Source organism: Lissotriton vulgaris, chromosome 5 (assembly GCF_964263255.1).
Source record: "Lissotriton vulgaris chromosome 5, aLisVul1.2, whole genome shotgun sequence".
NCBI lineage: Eukaryota > Metazoa > Chordata > Amphibia > Caudata > Salamandridae > Lissotriton > Lissotriton vulgaris.
In genome coordinates, this window is record NC_141693.1 from 1708850533 (window position 1) to 1708867572 (window position 17040).

The 17040-nt window shown below is 43.4% G+C and overlaps 1 protein-coding gene across 1 annotated transcript in view; it reads left to right on the forward strand.

Moving 5' to 3' along the window:
- The first annotated feature begins 1979 nt into the window (after nt 1-1979).
- The window catches only part of GJC1 (gap junction protein gamma 1), a 230370-nt gene continuing 215309 nt past the window's right edge, over nt 1980-17040 (forward strand). Inside the window, exon 1 of the mRNA XM_086923887.1 lies at nt 1980-2096. The gene's annotated coding sequence lies outside the window, so the exon portion shown is untranslated. The remainder of the gene's footprint in view (nt 2097-17040) is intronic.

A 17040-nucleotide genomic window follows, 5' to 3' on the forward strand; every position in this document is an offset into this window, starting at 1 on the left:
AACATTCTGTACCTGGGCGCAAACAAATCTGTAGTCGGCCGACTGCAGATGGTGCAAAACGCAGCAGTTCGGCTACTATGCAATATTCCCAAAAACTCCGGAGTCTCGAACCATCGTCGGGAACTCCATTGGCTCAGGATTGAAAACAGAATCCGCTTTAAAGCCCTGAACTATATGTTCAGAATTAAAGCAGGTACAGCACCTAAATATCTTCAAACCTTCGCCTACCTCTACACTCCCAAGCGTAACCTTCGGTCGCAGACGGCAGCCTTTTTCTGCGTACCGAGATTCAAACGGGCGAGAACAGGTGGCAGATCCTTCGCCCATCTGGGACCTTCCCTCTGGAACACGCTCCCTCCCTTCATCCGAAAGGAAGAAAATTACATCAGGTTCAGAAAGCTTGTTAAGACCTGGCTATTTGAACTATAATACTCAATAGCCATTACCCCTCTTTTCTGTCCTCAATCTAGCTGTGTCTAGGCGCCGGGAAACCCTTTTTGGGTAGCTGTTGCGCCCTATAAATTGAAAAAATAAATAAATAAATAGTTAGTGTTCTGTTCAAACTGTGTTTACCAGCATATAATCCCTATACAATATTTGCAAGATAGTATATTTGTACACAAAACATCTCTTGTGCTGTTATGGGCAAGACACCTCATGCTAATGCATTGTAACACAAAGGCTATTGAATCAGACCTCCTTTACAATACAGACCAGTCCAGAAATCTAGCTACCATCAAATATTTATGGAACTGATCCACCTTAGATGCAACTCACATTTGGCATAAAGTTGGTTGCATAGCAACTCGAAGCATCAAAACCGGTCACCAAGTGTGTGTATTCATAGTGCTGCCATAGAAAAAACCAGCTACCTAAACTTGTACATACCCATAGAAATTGGTAGTAGCAGACTATAACACCATTTGTGAAACAAAGTCTGCCAGCAGTGCATTAAGAATGCCTGAGCTGGTCCTTGGATTATTTATAAATGTTTTCACTGACGGCACAATAAAGGTATTTTTAGTACACGTATTATGGTATTTAGGTGGCAGTATTATGAATTAAGACTTCTTATGCAAATGATTTGTAATGGCGTAACATGTTTCTTGCAGGAATGAAATGGCAAATCCATACAACTGAGTTCTAAAAGAGTGGTGGGGCTTAATAAGAGAACATAACTGAAAAGAGTTTCGGATCTGCAAAAGAAATTAATGTGATGAATGAGAGCTGCGTAAATATTAGGGTCTACCATTTTATGGTCTTCAGAGAAGTGGGCACTAGAAATAGGCCAAACAATCCTAATCTCAATTCATCTAATTTTCAGAAGGTGGAGGAATGTTTTTTCTTAGCAGGGAGCAAATACTCCAAGACAGTAAGCACCTGCACATACTATTTTCTATTTGAAGCATTGCCCTTTTGCTTACCTTACGTTTTCCCAATGGCCCTTCAAAATGCATTTAAAGAGCTGACATTTCCAGCCCTGTTGGCCTTGAGCAACCCCCCTCCCTATGAAGCCCACCCTCTCTTTACACATATCAATATTCAGCTGTGGACACACAGAACAAATGTTAAATGCTCTAGCAGCTCAGTCAGTGAAGACAGTTTCGCCATCTGACGCCATTTTGCATGGGGCTGTTTCGCATGTTTCCACTGAAGATTTTTTATTATGAAAAGATTTGGGGATGCGAAACTATTTAAATCAACGAATGTAATCTAGACGACAACAAACACACGACTGCAAGAAGTCAACCACACCTATTGAAAAAAAGGTTGGCGTGCCTATGTTTTTCCGTTTAGAACTTCTTCGGAGTAAATGAGCCCATACCTTACCTCAAAGCCTTCAAGCACCTCGCCCCTCACTTCCGCCACCCCACAACTTTTTATTTAAAAAGTGCGCGCGGGCGGATGTTAAGCACTTCCGGTCTCCCTGGGAAGGGCGCCTGCGCGTTCCTCCACGTGCTCCACTCCAACATTTCCGGGCCAGTTAGCTGCAGTGGAACCACGTTTTGAGTTGCATTGGTTAGCAGAAGTGTTTGGGTGAGTGGACGCTCTTAAGATCAGAGACGGTGGCAGCGTTGAGGCATAGTGATATACGGGTACGTAATGTTATAAGTATCTGATAGTCGTTCTTTCTCCGTAGTCCCTGTGTTTTTGCGTATGTGTTGCTTCATTTCCTCCTTACGTTGCTGTTATGTTTTGGGGACCTGTCTACTGAATGTCAGCTCAACTCACGGGTGAATATTACAGCGCACGCTTGTTCGGAACCTTAACTGTGTAGTCTAGAAAGTCGAAAGGAAAGGTTATGTTGGGCTTTGCAGGGACCAATCTAATCTCTATTACTACCACTACCAAACATCTGCTAGTATTACTATTACCTTCTGTTCTTGTCACTACATCTGCCCGTCATTCCACTGTACCTGTTTTTATTCTGTTTGGTTTTATCAGCACCAGGTGTAATTAAATTCAGGATGTCTTCAGGGAGTCAAATTATTGGCCGGCAAGAGTTTGTTCAGAATGTGTAAAATGCACATTAATTAAAAGTTGTTATTCCTTATACATTGCCATTTGACAAATTCCACATTTAACTGGCTACCATAGCCCGATTACTATCACCATTAAAGATGGAGGAGCTAACAAATTAACAGAGAAGTCGAGGCAAGTGTCTAGCTTGGGTCAAAGGCCCATCATGCACGAGCCGAACCTCAGAAAAAAATGCATGTAAACCATGCAACCAACATCACCTAAAATATGATTGTCTTTTCAAAATAAAAAAAAGCGCACTCCTTTGACATGCGAATTAAACAAAACGAGTTGCCAGTACTGTGCAACAGTTCACAAAACCATGGAAGGACGAGCTACCAATTGCTCATTCCCAAATGACCACTCTTTCAGTCAAGGTTTAAAGTATGAAATTTATAAACTTTTATTTTTATTTTTTATTTTACGAATTTGGGTTGTTTTTTTGTTTTTTATTTTCTTCTTATTTACAACTATAGACAATATACATTATTGGGTAATACGGAGGAGTGAAACATTTTTATGGACAAAGGACATAGATGTGACACTGGTTTGTACGACATATAACACAATAGTAGACAAGAACACGTATACACGAAACAAACAATGAACACCAATCAATAGCTAGGAGGGTGGTGATAGTTGGTGGGATGGTTTTCTCAAATAATTGGAATAACTGGATTGTTCTATTTCAGCTAAGGGTGGAAATCACATCCTATTTACAATCAAAGGGATAATATAGTACAATCAATAAATTCACAAATGTCAAACCAAAAATATATAAATCAAGACCAAAGTCACGTTTCCAAGACACATTTTCTCTTTGTAATTGTCCAAAACAATGATTGGTCTAAAGCCACAGACGTGGTATTCACAACAACTGACACCTTTGGTCGACGCGTTTCGAATCCTAGTAAATATCATAGGATTCTCTTCAGGACCAGACACAATTAATCTGTGAAAAAAATAAGTGAAAACAGTCTGTCAGTCAACTCAACAGAAAGGCTCTCAACATTCATTCGACAACAGCATGTTCTCAGCAGATTACCCGTCGTGGAATATAATGGGGCTTCAAGATGTGATGAGCTGCAATTTAATTGTCAAAAAATAGAATCAGAAACGGTTTACTAAGCGGTCACCCTAATTTAAGGGAAAAAAGGGGCTGAAATACTCACTAGAAAAAGGCTTTGTCGTGTCCTAATAGGAGCGCAAATGTCCCTAATGGTGGCCAACAGGTTCCGGACATTAATCTGTCAAATGATTTTGGAACCTCGTGATTCAATCTGAAAAATGAAATGGCGAGGGGGATTTATGATGTGGATATTCGTGCCAAATTCTCGATTTACATGCCGCTCGAGTACAGAGGTCATAGAGGTCTACTCGAGACAGGGTTTTGCATTAATGATAGTTGCATGGGTCATACTGCGTTACTTCATCCATTCTGAGGCTTTGTATGCAACATATATATTGAATAGCGAGCATCGAGTTGTCTAAAAGCACCCGAGTTTAAAGCAAAATCCCGAACAAGTTACCTCTGGTTAGGCGTCCATCTCCTCCAAACACAGTCGCGATCCAGTGTGTACGCGATGGAAATCATTCCGGGTCAACTTATTTTAATGGGTGGAACTACCGGGTGTCTCTATGCGTGCCTCATGGGAACTGTAGTTTCGAAAAATTTGCTATCGGCAAATGTACTTGCATGACATTTCGATACTATTTAATTAAACTGGGATCAAGTTTACTATCCAATAAAACTGTTTGAAATTGAACCAGATATGCGAGATGAAATTGATCATCGGCGTGTCGAGTAGTAGGAGTACGCGATGGAAATCATTCCGGGTCGCTTATTTGAATGGGTGGAGTTTCCGGGTGTCTCTATGCGTGCCTCATGGGAACTGTAGTTCCATATGATTTGCTACCTGCAGATGTACTGATGCGATTTAATTAAACTGGGATCAAGTTTACTATCCAATGGACCTATGGAAATTGAGCAAGATATGCCACATACAATTAAGTCTCATGAAGTTGGTCATCGGCATGTCGGGTAGTAGGAGGTATCACGAAAGGAATATGCTCTGTTTACATTAATGCTATCGGATATCGCAGACGTGGGCATGGTGATGGTCCTCTCTCAAGCTACTGATCCTATGGGTAGAATGGCGTTTACAGATTATGCAATTCAGACATTTCGTTCAAACCTTGTATAGCAGTATTAAATTTCAGAATCAAGAGAGCTTGGTGGACACCACGCGAAGAACTGCTGGTTAACAAACAAAAAAGCCATCAACAACGCACTGTATGCGTCTCCACATATTGGGGTCGATTAGGATCGCGGACGGACTTGAGTCCGTCCGCGACCCCAGAGTATGAGGGAACGTCCGCATGGGCTGCGGCGTTCCCTCATGTGCGATTAGGATGTGACCGCCACCCTGGCGGTCACATCCTGGATATTTAACATTGCGGCGGGTGCTGCTTCAAGCAGCACCCGCCGCAATGTTAAAAGTGCATGTGTAACATTTACATGCACAAAGCGGCAGGCACCGCGCGGTGCCTGCCGCATTGTGCATGTAAATGGGGTACCCCCCATGTGCACCCCCCACCCACCAACACCCTGGGGGCCCCCAAAAGCAAAAGTACACATGCTTTTCCACGGCGGAAAAACCGCCGCGGAATAGCATGTTTTCAAATGCATCCTAATTTGTCTGATAGACACTGCCAGCCAAATGAGAGCTTTTCCGCCGCGGTTGTAATCCGACCGCGGCGGAAAAGCAGCGGACAGAAACCAAGACCCACCAGCCATCGTAATGTGGCGGTGGGTCTTTGGTGAGTCCGCAGAGGATTTTCCGCCTCCTCCGGGCCGGAGGTGGCTTCCGCCGGCCCGGAGGAGGCGGAAAATCCTCCATCCTAATCGGCCCCATTGTCCTTCATCCAACATTCTTAAAAAATTGATCCATCAAAATTGGCATCTTCTCAAAGATCTAGATACCCAACTTAGAGATGTCCCTCTTTTCGCATATAAGAAAGATAAAAGCATAGCGATTCACATCGTCAGAGCAGCCATTCCTAAGCCAAAAGTTTCGACATTACGCGATTATGTGAACCTTTCACCTATAACTGGCCACCATAAATGTGGCACTTGCCTATGTTGTTCCTCAACTTTGGAAGGAAATCTTTTCCAACATGCAGGGATATCATGGAAGCATAATCAGTTCACTAATTGCAAAACAAAGAATGTGGTTTATGGCATACTATGTTCTTGCGTCAAATTGTATATAGGCAAGACAAATCAGGAAGTGAGACAGAGGATGTCCCAACACAAGTCCAGAATAAAGAAAAAAGTCCTGACAGCCCCATTGGTCCAACACTGGATCGATGAGTCACATGGTGAACAAGATTTTAAATGGACAATAATATCAAAAGTAGACAATGACCTAAGAGGCGGACACATAGAGGCCAAGCTACGACAACGAGAGGCTATGCTGATTCTGAAATTTAATACTGCTATACAAGGTTTGAACGAAATGTCTGAATTGTATAATCTGTAAACGCCATCCTACCCATAGGGTCAGTAGCTTGAGAGAGGACCATCACCATGCCCACGTCTGCGATATCCGATAGCATTAATGTAAACAGAGCATATTCCTTTCGTGATACCTCCTACTACCCGACATGCCGATGACCAACTTCATGAGACTTAATTGTATGTGGCATATCTTGCTCAATTTCCATAGGTCCATTGGATAGTAAACTTGATCCCAGTTTAATTAAATCGCATCAGTACATCTGCAGGTAGCAAATCATATGGAACTACAGTTCCCATGAGGCACGCATAGAGACACCCGGAAACTCCACCCATTCAAATAAGCGACCCGGAATGATTTCCATCGCGTACTCCTACTACTCGACACGCCGATGATCAATTTCATCTCGCATATCTGGTTCAATTTCAAACAGTTTTATTGGATAGTAAACTTGATCCCAGTTTAATTAAATAGTATCGAAATGTCATGCAAGTACATTTGCCGATAGCAAATTTTTCGAAACTACAGTTCCCATGAGGCACGCATAGAGACACCCGGAAGTTCCACCCATTAAAATAAGTTGACCCGGAATGATTTCCATCGCGTACACACTGGATCGCGACTGTGTTTGGAGGAGATGGACGCCTAACCAGAGGTAACTTGTTCGGGATTTTGCTTTAAACTCGGGTGCTTTTAGACAACTCGATGCTCGCTATTCAATATATATGTTGCATACAAAGCCTCAGAATGGATGAAGTAACGCAGTATGACCCATGCAACTATCATTAATGCAAAACCCTGTCTCGAGTAGACCTCTATGACCTCTGTACTCGAGCGGCATGTAAATCGAGAATTTGGCACGAATATCCACATCATAAATCCCCTTCGCCATTTCATTTTTCAGATTGAATCACGAGGTGCCAAAATCATTTGGCAGATTAACGTCCGGAACCTATTGGCCACCATTACGGACATTTGTGCTCCCATTAGGACACGACAAAGCCTTTTTCTAGTGAGTATTTCAGCCCCTTTTTTCCCTTAAATTAGGGTGACCGCTTAGTAAACCGTTTCTGATTCTATTTTTTGACAATTAAATTGCAGCTCATCACATCTTGAAGCCCCATTATATTCCACGACAGGTAATCTGCTGAGAACATGCTGTTGTCAAATGAATGTTGAGAGCCTTTCTGTTGAGTTGACTGACAGACTGTTTTCACTTATTTTTTTCACAGATTAATTGTGTCTGGTCCTGAAGAGAATCCTATGATATTTACTAGGATTCGAAATGCGTCGACCAAAGGTGTGAGTTGTTGTGGGTACCACGTCTGTGGCTTTAGACCAATCATTGTTTTGGACAATTACAAAGAGAAAATGTGTCTTTGAAACGTGACTTTGGTCTTGATTTATATATGTTTGGTTTGACATTTGTGAATTTATTGATTGTACTATATTATCCCTTTGATTGTAAATAGGATGTGATTTCCACCCTTAGCTGAAATAGAACAATCCAGTTATTCCAATTATTTGAGAAAACCATCCCACCAACTATCACCACCCTCCTAGCTATTGATTGGTGTTCATTGTTTGTTTCGTGTATACGTGTTCTTGTCTACTATTGTGTTATATGTCGTACAAACCAGTGTCACATCTATGTCCTTTGTCCATAAAAATGTTTCACTCCTCCGTATTACCCAATAATGTATATTGTTTATAGCTGTAAATAAGAAGAAAATAAAAAACAAAAAACCAACCCAAATTCGTAAAATAAAAATAAAAGTTTATAAATGTCATACTTTAAACCTTGACTGAAAGAGTGGTCATTTGGGAATGAGCAATTGGTAGCTCGTCCTTCCATGGTTTTGTGAACTGTTGCACAGTACTGGCAACTCGTTTTGTTTAATTCTCAGGGGCGCAGCCTTACTGTGCGTTTCGCCAGACCCGTTCAGTTACTTTGCTCCTTTGACATGCGGCATCATTGACGTTAGTTAGTCTCATTGTAGGTTCGTTGAGAAGTAAGGGAAATTGGTGAAACATAATATTTGCATAGGATCGCAGAGTTTAGTTAAGTAGGTAGGCCGAGATTAACCCTAGGTTGTCTCGTTTCACATTGTACAAATCACCCACTAAATGGCTATCTATTTGCCTCTTCTTTTTACCTCAAATTGTTATACTTTGTTTTTCACTTTGTCCAGAAGGTTAGAGCAAGAATGGCAGGAGGAAGCCACTTAAAATCTGCTTGTTTTCTGCTTGAAGCTTCTAAAGAGGACCTCAAGCTGAGCCAGAGCCCTTAGTCTGGCTCTAGCCTGGCTCCAGTTTAAGTGGCTCGCCCACCTCTAATCGTCACCAACTCTTCATGTGGCACAATCATCTATTGAGCATAAACATAGTTATCCATGTATTTAGTAGCTACTGTTACCATACAGCACTTGCCCTAAATATAAAGTAAATTGTGAACCTTACCTCTAATTTTTTCACAGTACCTCACAATGCGGTAATAGTCTGCTCTTACTCTTAGGAAGCAGCTCCATTCACATGTTGACATTGTCTTTGACCCTGAACAGAGCTCCGCTGCCTTGTTATTAGATTTGCGCTATCCCAACACCCCATAGAAATTTTTCTAAATTATAAAGGTGATGTTCAGTAAATATATATAGGACCAATTTCCCTCATATTGCTAAGAAAGCTTAAATATATTCCTACATAAAATGTAATGAGAGACATACAGTGCACTCAAACATATGAGCGTATGGTGTATTCCTATTATGGGATGTGTCCTATCACTAAGATCCATTTCGTGTTGTAAGGAAAGCTGTTAATGCATACACACACACACACACTACTGACTCAGACACCTGCACACTGCTCTAACAAGCGTGCCAGACACCAATGCTGGACCTGATATGAAATGCCATTCATGTGTACAATTTACATCTTCAGAAATTACTAGTAATAAATATTTTTACTATACAAATACCGTTAGTGTATTATGCAATTGATGTTTCTGTTGTCATCATTGGGAAGAAATGTCAGAGGGTTAGTGCTGGTCCTGCACACGATCACCCTCTTTTAAGTACCACCTGAGACAGTGCATTTGCAGTCGCTTGGAAAACATTTTGTTTACTACCAAGAGGCTTAGAGCCTGCCCACTGGTAACCATTGTTTGACTCCATCATCACTCTAATTTCCTTGATTTTTTTTTTGGCATGTGGCGGGTTCACTTCCTCTTTTTCCCTCCCCTGGAAAACGGCTGAAATACTGCTTCCTTGCAAGTGTGTTCTTGCACTGGCTGCTGTTTTGGTGGAGTTTAACTTTTTTTGCCTCAGCCACAAGGACCTGCTTTGCGAGGGCATGGTCTCAACTTCAGACCCCGGGACATAACAAATGACAAAGCTACTAGCCCTCGTATATGAGACCTATTGGCTTAACCAAAGCTTGTTGCTTGTGAGGTGCAAAGGCACCATACCTACTGCGGGATATGGTTTGATCACCACAGGGCAACTAGGAGCTATTAGGCTCCAGTTAGAAAGTTGGAAATTGAGAGATGAGAAGCCCTGATTGTTTCCTAGAAACCCCAACCCTGAAGTCAATGAACTAATCAATCTCGTGGACTTACCCCACTGTATGGAAACCCCTTCCTCTGAACATCCGAACCATGCCACCTGATAAATCATTCAAAAAGGAACTGAAAATCCTCCTTTTCTAACATTTCAACTGCTAACCAGTAGCCACGTCAATGTCATCAAGTGTTTGCTCATTTTCTGTGAGCTTCTAATTCTTAAGTACCTAAAAAGCTCGAATATGTACTACTTTATGTTTACATTTGTTTTATTGTTGCCATGGTAGTATAGCGAGGCTTTGTATGGTCTGACCCTGCCTCAACATTCAAATATGCCCTACTTTAAAATTTTTAGATTTTCCTGTAATTCATCCCAATATTCCAAATCTTTGTAAAACTCTGTTATCCATAGGTTTATTCTGCACTGTACAAAACAGCATAAAAATTAAATCGTTTCTGGGGAGTGTGGTAAATACAGGACCAGGATTTTCTACAGGACCAGGATTTATGGGTTCCCTATTTAGTTCAACTGATTAATGCTTTGGCTACTGGAGCAAGGGTTCCAGAGTCCTGGGCAGGGGCTTAAATCCTGCCAATATACAAGAAAGGCGATCGGTCTGTTCCTTCCAACTACAGGCCGATCAGCCTTATAGACGCGGTGCAAAAAATCTCAGCCCATCTTGTTCTTGGCAGGATTCAGGACTGGATGGATGAGTTCAATATTCTAACTCCGCTCCAAGCTGGTTTCAGGTCTCATGTGAGTACCTTAGACCAGGCCTTCCGTTTTATTCTTCTTTATTGGAAGACGGTTCTCCTAGGAAAAGGCAACCTTTATGCGGCCTTCGTAGATCTTAGGTCTGCTTTTGATATTGTTCCGAGGGCTGGGTTGTGGAAATGTTTAGTAGAACTGGGCATGCCAGCCCCCCTTGTCCGTCTTCTTGTGAATCTACATGCACACACCTATGCTCAAGTACGCTGGGGCAAACCAGGGGAAGTAACGGACAGGTTCCCAGTTGCCAAAGGTGTAAAGCAAGGTTGTGTACTAGCTCCTACCCTTTTTTCTTTATATATTAATAGGGTCAATAATTATTTTGATAACCATCCCACCGATGCCCCATCCCTTGCTGGAATGAAAATCCCCTTGCTCATGTTCGCTGATGATACTCTTCTAATCTCACAGACTAGACAGGGACTCCAACAGGCCCTGATGAGGTTTGAATTGTTTTGCAGCGAACATGAGCTTGGGGTGAATGTGTCCAAGACTAAATTTATGGTTTTAAGAGGAAACAAACCGATCTCAGCAAGGGTTACCATGGGGGGTACCTCCCTGGAACAAACAAAGTTGTTCACATAGCTGGGAGTAACATTTAGTGAGAACCTAAATTGGTCCCACCAGGTTGATATTATGGCCCTTAAGCACACGCAGTTAGGAGGAGCCTTGATTAAAGAGCACAAAGGTTCACACACCCGGCCAATCTCTCCGCTAGTGAAAATCTATGGATCTAAGGTTCTTCCCTCTGTTCTATATGGAGCTGAACTTTGGGGCTATAGTAATCTGGATCCCCTGAGAATAGCTCAAAATAAATTTCTTAGGGTGGCAACGGGTCTTTCACAATCAACACCAAGGATCTCACTCCTGTATGACCTTGGGCTCCAGCCTGTGGAGGACCAGGCCAGGTTTCGCCCACTAGCATTCTGGCGTCGCCTTTGGACAACGCTGGAACTCCACTTTTATGCAAGAGCCTGTTTGGAGGTTAGAGAGCGTCCAGGTGCTTATAATATAGGCTGGTTTAAGGACATAAGAACCACTCTGAATTCCATGGGGTACGGCGAATTGTGGCTAGATCCCGCAAACGTAACATTCCCCTCAAAAAAGCTTTGAAATTATGCTATTGGGAATGGGTGGTTCAAACCAGACACTCGAGACTGAGCTCTAGTACCCTTACCAGTTTATTTGTGGCTATAAAGACGCACCCAATCTTGAAAAATACTGGGATGCCATAACAAAGCCCTTGGACCGCAAACTATTCCACCAATTTAGATGCGGTTCACTGCCTCTAAGGGAGTTTACCAAAAAGTGGGGCTCCGGTGGGACTGGGCACTGTCCAAAGTGTCCTGGTCAAGGTGAAAGCCTAAACCATTTTTTGTTTGTCTGCCCCTTGTATGTTGCCCCTAGAGCCAAATGGTTAAGTCCAGTCTGTAGAAGCCTGGGAACGCACTTGCCAGCAGAATATTAAAATCAAATGTGTCACCATTAATTGTAACAGGCGTAGCAAAATACTTAGGTTGGGCCTGGATCCTTAGATCCAGGTTCATTAAAGCATCCTAGGTGTTTATTTAAATTCTACGTTTTTTTTTCTTTTTCTTCTGGGTAGTTTGTATTAATTTGTGATATTGTGGTATTTTTCTAGTGATTCTGCAATTCTTACATCTGTACATAAGAAGTCTGAATAAGCTATTTAATATGGTTTTAGAGGGTTTTATTCTGTTTTATATTAATGTTTACATTTCATGTATATTATGTAATGTATGTCTTTTATGATGAATCAATCGAATAAAGACTTCTTGAATTGAAATTGAAATACACAATCAGGCAGAAAACACCATAGAGCTGGATCACATGATTCCAGTGGTTTAAATTCTTCCACAATAAATCGAGTCCCAACAGCACTTCCAGTAGAGATCAAGATTCTGCAGGTCTGCTCCTAACTTGATCAGGCGACTGGCATTCCAATACTCCAGCCTTAGATTTCAGAACATACCTATGTGCACACTTCTGTGTGTTATGTTATGTTATGTTATTCGGAATTTGTCAAGCGCACGGTCACCCAGGGGTTTCATGGCGCTAAAGTGAGACAGATGGTAAGCCATGCTCTAACCGTGCGCTTGCTTGAATAACCAGGTCTTCAGAGCTCCCCTAAACTCTGCCAGCTTCGTACAATTCCGAATTGACAAAGGGAAGGAGTTCCAGGTTTTCGGGGCAAGGTAAGCGAATCTGGATCCACCAAGTCGTTTCTTTTTGAACGTAGGCAGCGTGAGGAGGGACAAGTGGGCAGAGCGAAGGTCACGGGTCGGTTCGTATTTATTTATCAGATGATTGACGAACCTAGGGCTTTTGCCATGGAGAGCTTTGAAAATTATGCAGCCTACCTTAAAGGTGATCCGTTGGGCTATAGGAAGCCAATGAAGGGAGGCTAACAGAGGTTTGGCCGAATTCCTGCAATTGCTCTTAAATATTAATCTAGCAGCTTGATTCTGAACAATCTGCATGCGTTTAGCGAGGGCAAGGGGTAGGCCCAAGTAAATGGAGTTGGAGAAGTCTAGTCGGGAAAGGACCAAGGCGATTACCACCTGGATGAGAGCAGAATGAGTAAGCAGATGGGCAATTTTCTTGATCTTTCGTAACTGAAAAAAGCTGGAAGAGATCACCGTTCCGACCTGACTTTTCAGTGAAAGGTCGGAGTTGAGAGTGACCCCGAGGCTCTTCACTGACTGAGAGGGAGATGGAGGGGAGCCCATCGAGGTCGGCCAAAAGTGAGGGCCCCAACTCAATGCGCTGTTACCTGGGAGTACCAGCTCGGTCTTTCCTGGATTGAGCTTTAGATGGTTCTGATCCATCCAGCTCTGAATGTGCAGCATGGTAGTTTGGAATTCCTCAGTAGAGTCCGTAGAGTTGAGAGGGAATACCAGCTGCAAGTCGTCCGCATAATTGTAAATGGTGACTTTCCTGTTTTTTAGAGATTGCAGTAGCGGTTTGAGATATAAATTAAAATGGAGGGGAGATAATGATGAGCCCTGCGGAACACCGCAAGTAGTGGGGAGTTTAGGTGCCGTAAAGTTCTCCAGCTTTACTGCCTGGGATCTGTCCATCAGAAAGGACTTAATCCAGCCAAAAGCCGCACCGCTAAGGCCGGCTTGTTCGACACGGTGTAATAAGATGGTATGATCCACCGTGTCGAACGCGGCCGACAGGTCGAGGAGTACAAGGGCTTGGTGTATGCCATTATCGGCGTTGGTCCTTAGAGTATTCTGGACAGCGAGGATCATCGCCTCGGTGGAGTGTGCCTGGCGGAATCCGGCTTGGTTTGGCTCCAGGTAGTCAGATGTTTCTATGAAGTTGGAGATGCAGCTGGCTACATGGGCTTCGAGCAGCTTGGCGCCATATGGAAGGAGGGATATGGGGCGGTAATTAGATAGGTTGGATAGGTCAGCACCCGGTTTCTTAATTAAAGGGACTAAAGTAGCATTTTAAAATGAGTTGGGGACTATTCCCAGTGAAAGGGAAGTGTTCAAAAGGGGGAGTATGCCTTGAGGGAGTGTAGAGTAGACTTCCTTCAATATATGCGGAGGGCAGGGATCATTGGGGGAACCAGATTTTACACGATTCATTAATTCCAACAATTTGGGTGGGTCGATGGGAGGGATAGCCTGGAGTTTGAATGAGTTTCTGCAGATTTCCGAGCTGACTGCAGTGACATGGTTAGTTTGAATACTATCCTTTATGATGTCAATCTTCTCCTTAAAAAAAATCATTAAACCGATTGCACATCATTTGGGATGGTGGTTGAGAAGGAGAGGTTCTGGCATCATTACACAGATCGTTTACGACTCTGAAGATTTCTCTCGATTTGTTTTGAGCGTTGGGAGATTTTTTCTGAGAAAAAGGCTGCTTTGGCAGATAAAATAGCGCTCTTGTAATTCCTACGAGCTGTCGTGTACGATGATCTATCTTTGTCGTGATAGCCGTGCCTCCATTTTCTTTCTAGTTGGCGGAGTTCTAATTTTTGTTTTTTTAAGTCGGCAGAGAACCACCTATGGGCGTCCATGCGACGAGAAAACCTAGTTAAGGGAACATGTTCATTACACGCAGAAAGAAGCCACTCAGTGTGTGCTTTATCCATCGAGTTGATATCAGGGGCCAGGGTAGGGATGGAATTAGTCAAGGTGGATAGGAAATCCTGGATGTTTAAAGATCTCCATTTCCTGGCTAACCTTCCCAAGGGCACATGATTTTTTAGGTTGCCCTGAGAGGTGATGGAAAATTGCAGTAGATGGTGGTCAGACCATATACACGGTGAGGCCGTAGGGCTGGAGATAAGAATATTATGAGACCAAATGTGGTCCAAGATATGTCCTTTTTCATGGGTAGGGATCAAGACATGTTGAAGGAAGTTCAGGTTGGAGAGGAGCTCAAAAAGTTCTGTGGCCTGAGGTCCTGCTTCCAAATTTATTATACCAATAATTTAGATCCCCTATTAACATGACCTTATCATAATCAACGACCAAACCGGCCAATTGCTCAGACAGGGAGACTGGGAAGGAGGGCATGGATGCAGGTGGCCGGTAGATCAGTACTAGCACCATGGTTCCTTTGTCAGTGTCAGATTTGATAACTAAGTTTTCAGTATTGATAAGTCTAGAGGAGGTAGAGTGGTGAACGTATGGTCTTTGTGAATGATGGCGGCGAGGCCACCTCCAGATTTTCCTGATTTTCTGTTCGCTGACAGGATGTAGTAATCTGCTGGTAGGGCAGTGAGAATATCTGGAAGGGAGTCTGCAGTGAGCCATGTTTCGGAGACAAAAAGTATGTCTGGTATATCCGACTCGAGTAGTAGAAAAATATCTAATTGATGTTTAACCAGAGATCTGGTATTAAGATAAAGACAACGGAGGGTCAGAACATTGGGACTGAGGGAGGACTTAGTGGGGTTAGGGCATTGAGGTGAGGTAGGAGATGGCTCGTGCGTAAAATGGTGAGGATAGATGTTGTTAGCCTTTAGGCGAGCGAGTGTAATCGGATCAAGAGAGGGGAGACCCGAGTTCTGTAAAGAATGAAGTTCAGGGGAGGTGTACCTGGTGATTTCTCCATTCTGCCTGGTCCCTGGGCCCGTCCAGGCGCAGACGGGCTTGCCTTAGGCGCGCCCGCTGCGCTCGTCCGCTGCGCGTCCTTGAGAGGCACATGGTTATAAGGGGACGGGTAGGAGATAGGGAGGCGTGGCCTCGCTAGAGTGGGCGTGGCTTGTGCGTGATCGGGGAGATGACGGCAAAGTTACCCTGAGCTCCGTGACAGCGCTAAAGTCCGCTGCGCGTCTGCTCCAGGGGGCGCCTAGTCCCAAGTAAAGTGCTCAGGGGAAGGAGAAGTATTTTAAAATGAGCAAAGAAAACACAAGTAAAACGATATTTGCAGCACGATTCTCCCGGCTTTCCGCCTCAGGAGTATGGTAGGTCTCTGGCGCGCTCGTAGTCAGCGCGGGTTTTATACGTCAGAGAAAGGGGGCGTGGCCTCACTAGAGTGGGCGTGGCTTGTGCGTGATCAGGAAGATGGCGGCAAAGTTACCCTGAGCTCCGTGACAGCGCTAAAGTCCGCTGCGCGTCTGCTCCAGGGGGCGCCTAGTCCCAAGTAAAGTGCTCAGGGGAAGGAGAAGTATTTTAAAATGAGCAAAGAAAACACAAGTAAAACAATATTTGCAGCACGATTCTCCCGGCTTTCCGCCTCAGGAGTATGGTAGGTCTCTTCCTAGGTTTAGAGTAGCTTGACAATGATACACTGTCCTGTATGTATCCCTATCAGGAAGACAAATATGTGGATTTTGGAGCCCTGTTCTGTATTGTGTGATGTATGGTTTCTGTGGGGTCGTTTTTTGTTCACACAGACTGCCCAGCCACATCACTGATCTTCCGATAAGGCACAATTAGGGTGGAGCTGAATGTTTGCTTTGAGATAATGTGGGTGCTTGCAATATACCTCAGAGATAGAATGAAGCAAGAAGGGGCACAGATTGTCTTTGCACTTTAAAAGGAGCGTTTGTATCCCTATTCACAGGAGCCTGGCCATTTTTAAAGGGCTCCCCAATTATTTTGAGACCTTTCAAATGACTCCCCTTTCCGCTAGGTTCTCTTCAATTTTCATTGTTAGTCATTCACCCACAGGATATAAAAAAAGAATACCTGCCTTTGTACTATCAAGCACAGCACATATGTGCCACACGTAGTCTGTCTTTGTGAAAGAGTAAACATATGTGGACCATCCATGTACCAGGCGGAGGTAGGGAATGACCTGATTGAACGGAAATAACTTTTTAACCAGGAGAAACCAGAAGGCAACGCTCTCATGAAAGGCAACAAGTCACCTGCCTCTTCTGACTAGTCTTTAAGGATTGTATCAGTTTTTATTTTGCGATAAGTATACAAAATCATTTGCCTACATCAAATGACCGGCGAAGAGAGGATGGGGGGGAGGAATGGAGAGGAGGAGTAACAGGTATGGATTAATAACAGGGGACATCCAAAAAATCAATAAATAAAACATGTCAAGCTCGCACATAGTAACGCAATGTCAACTCCTGTCCCAACCCTACTATGTTAAGATTTAGGTGTCGGTCTGCGTGCCAGACATGAGGCGCAGGGCCCGCAGGTATATTGGACAAAAGAAATCACGAAAGGTAG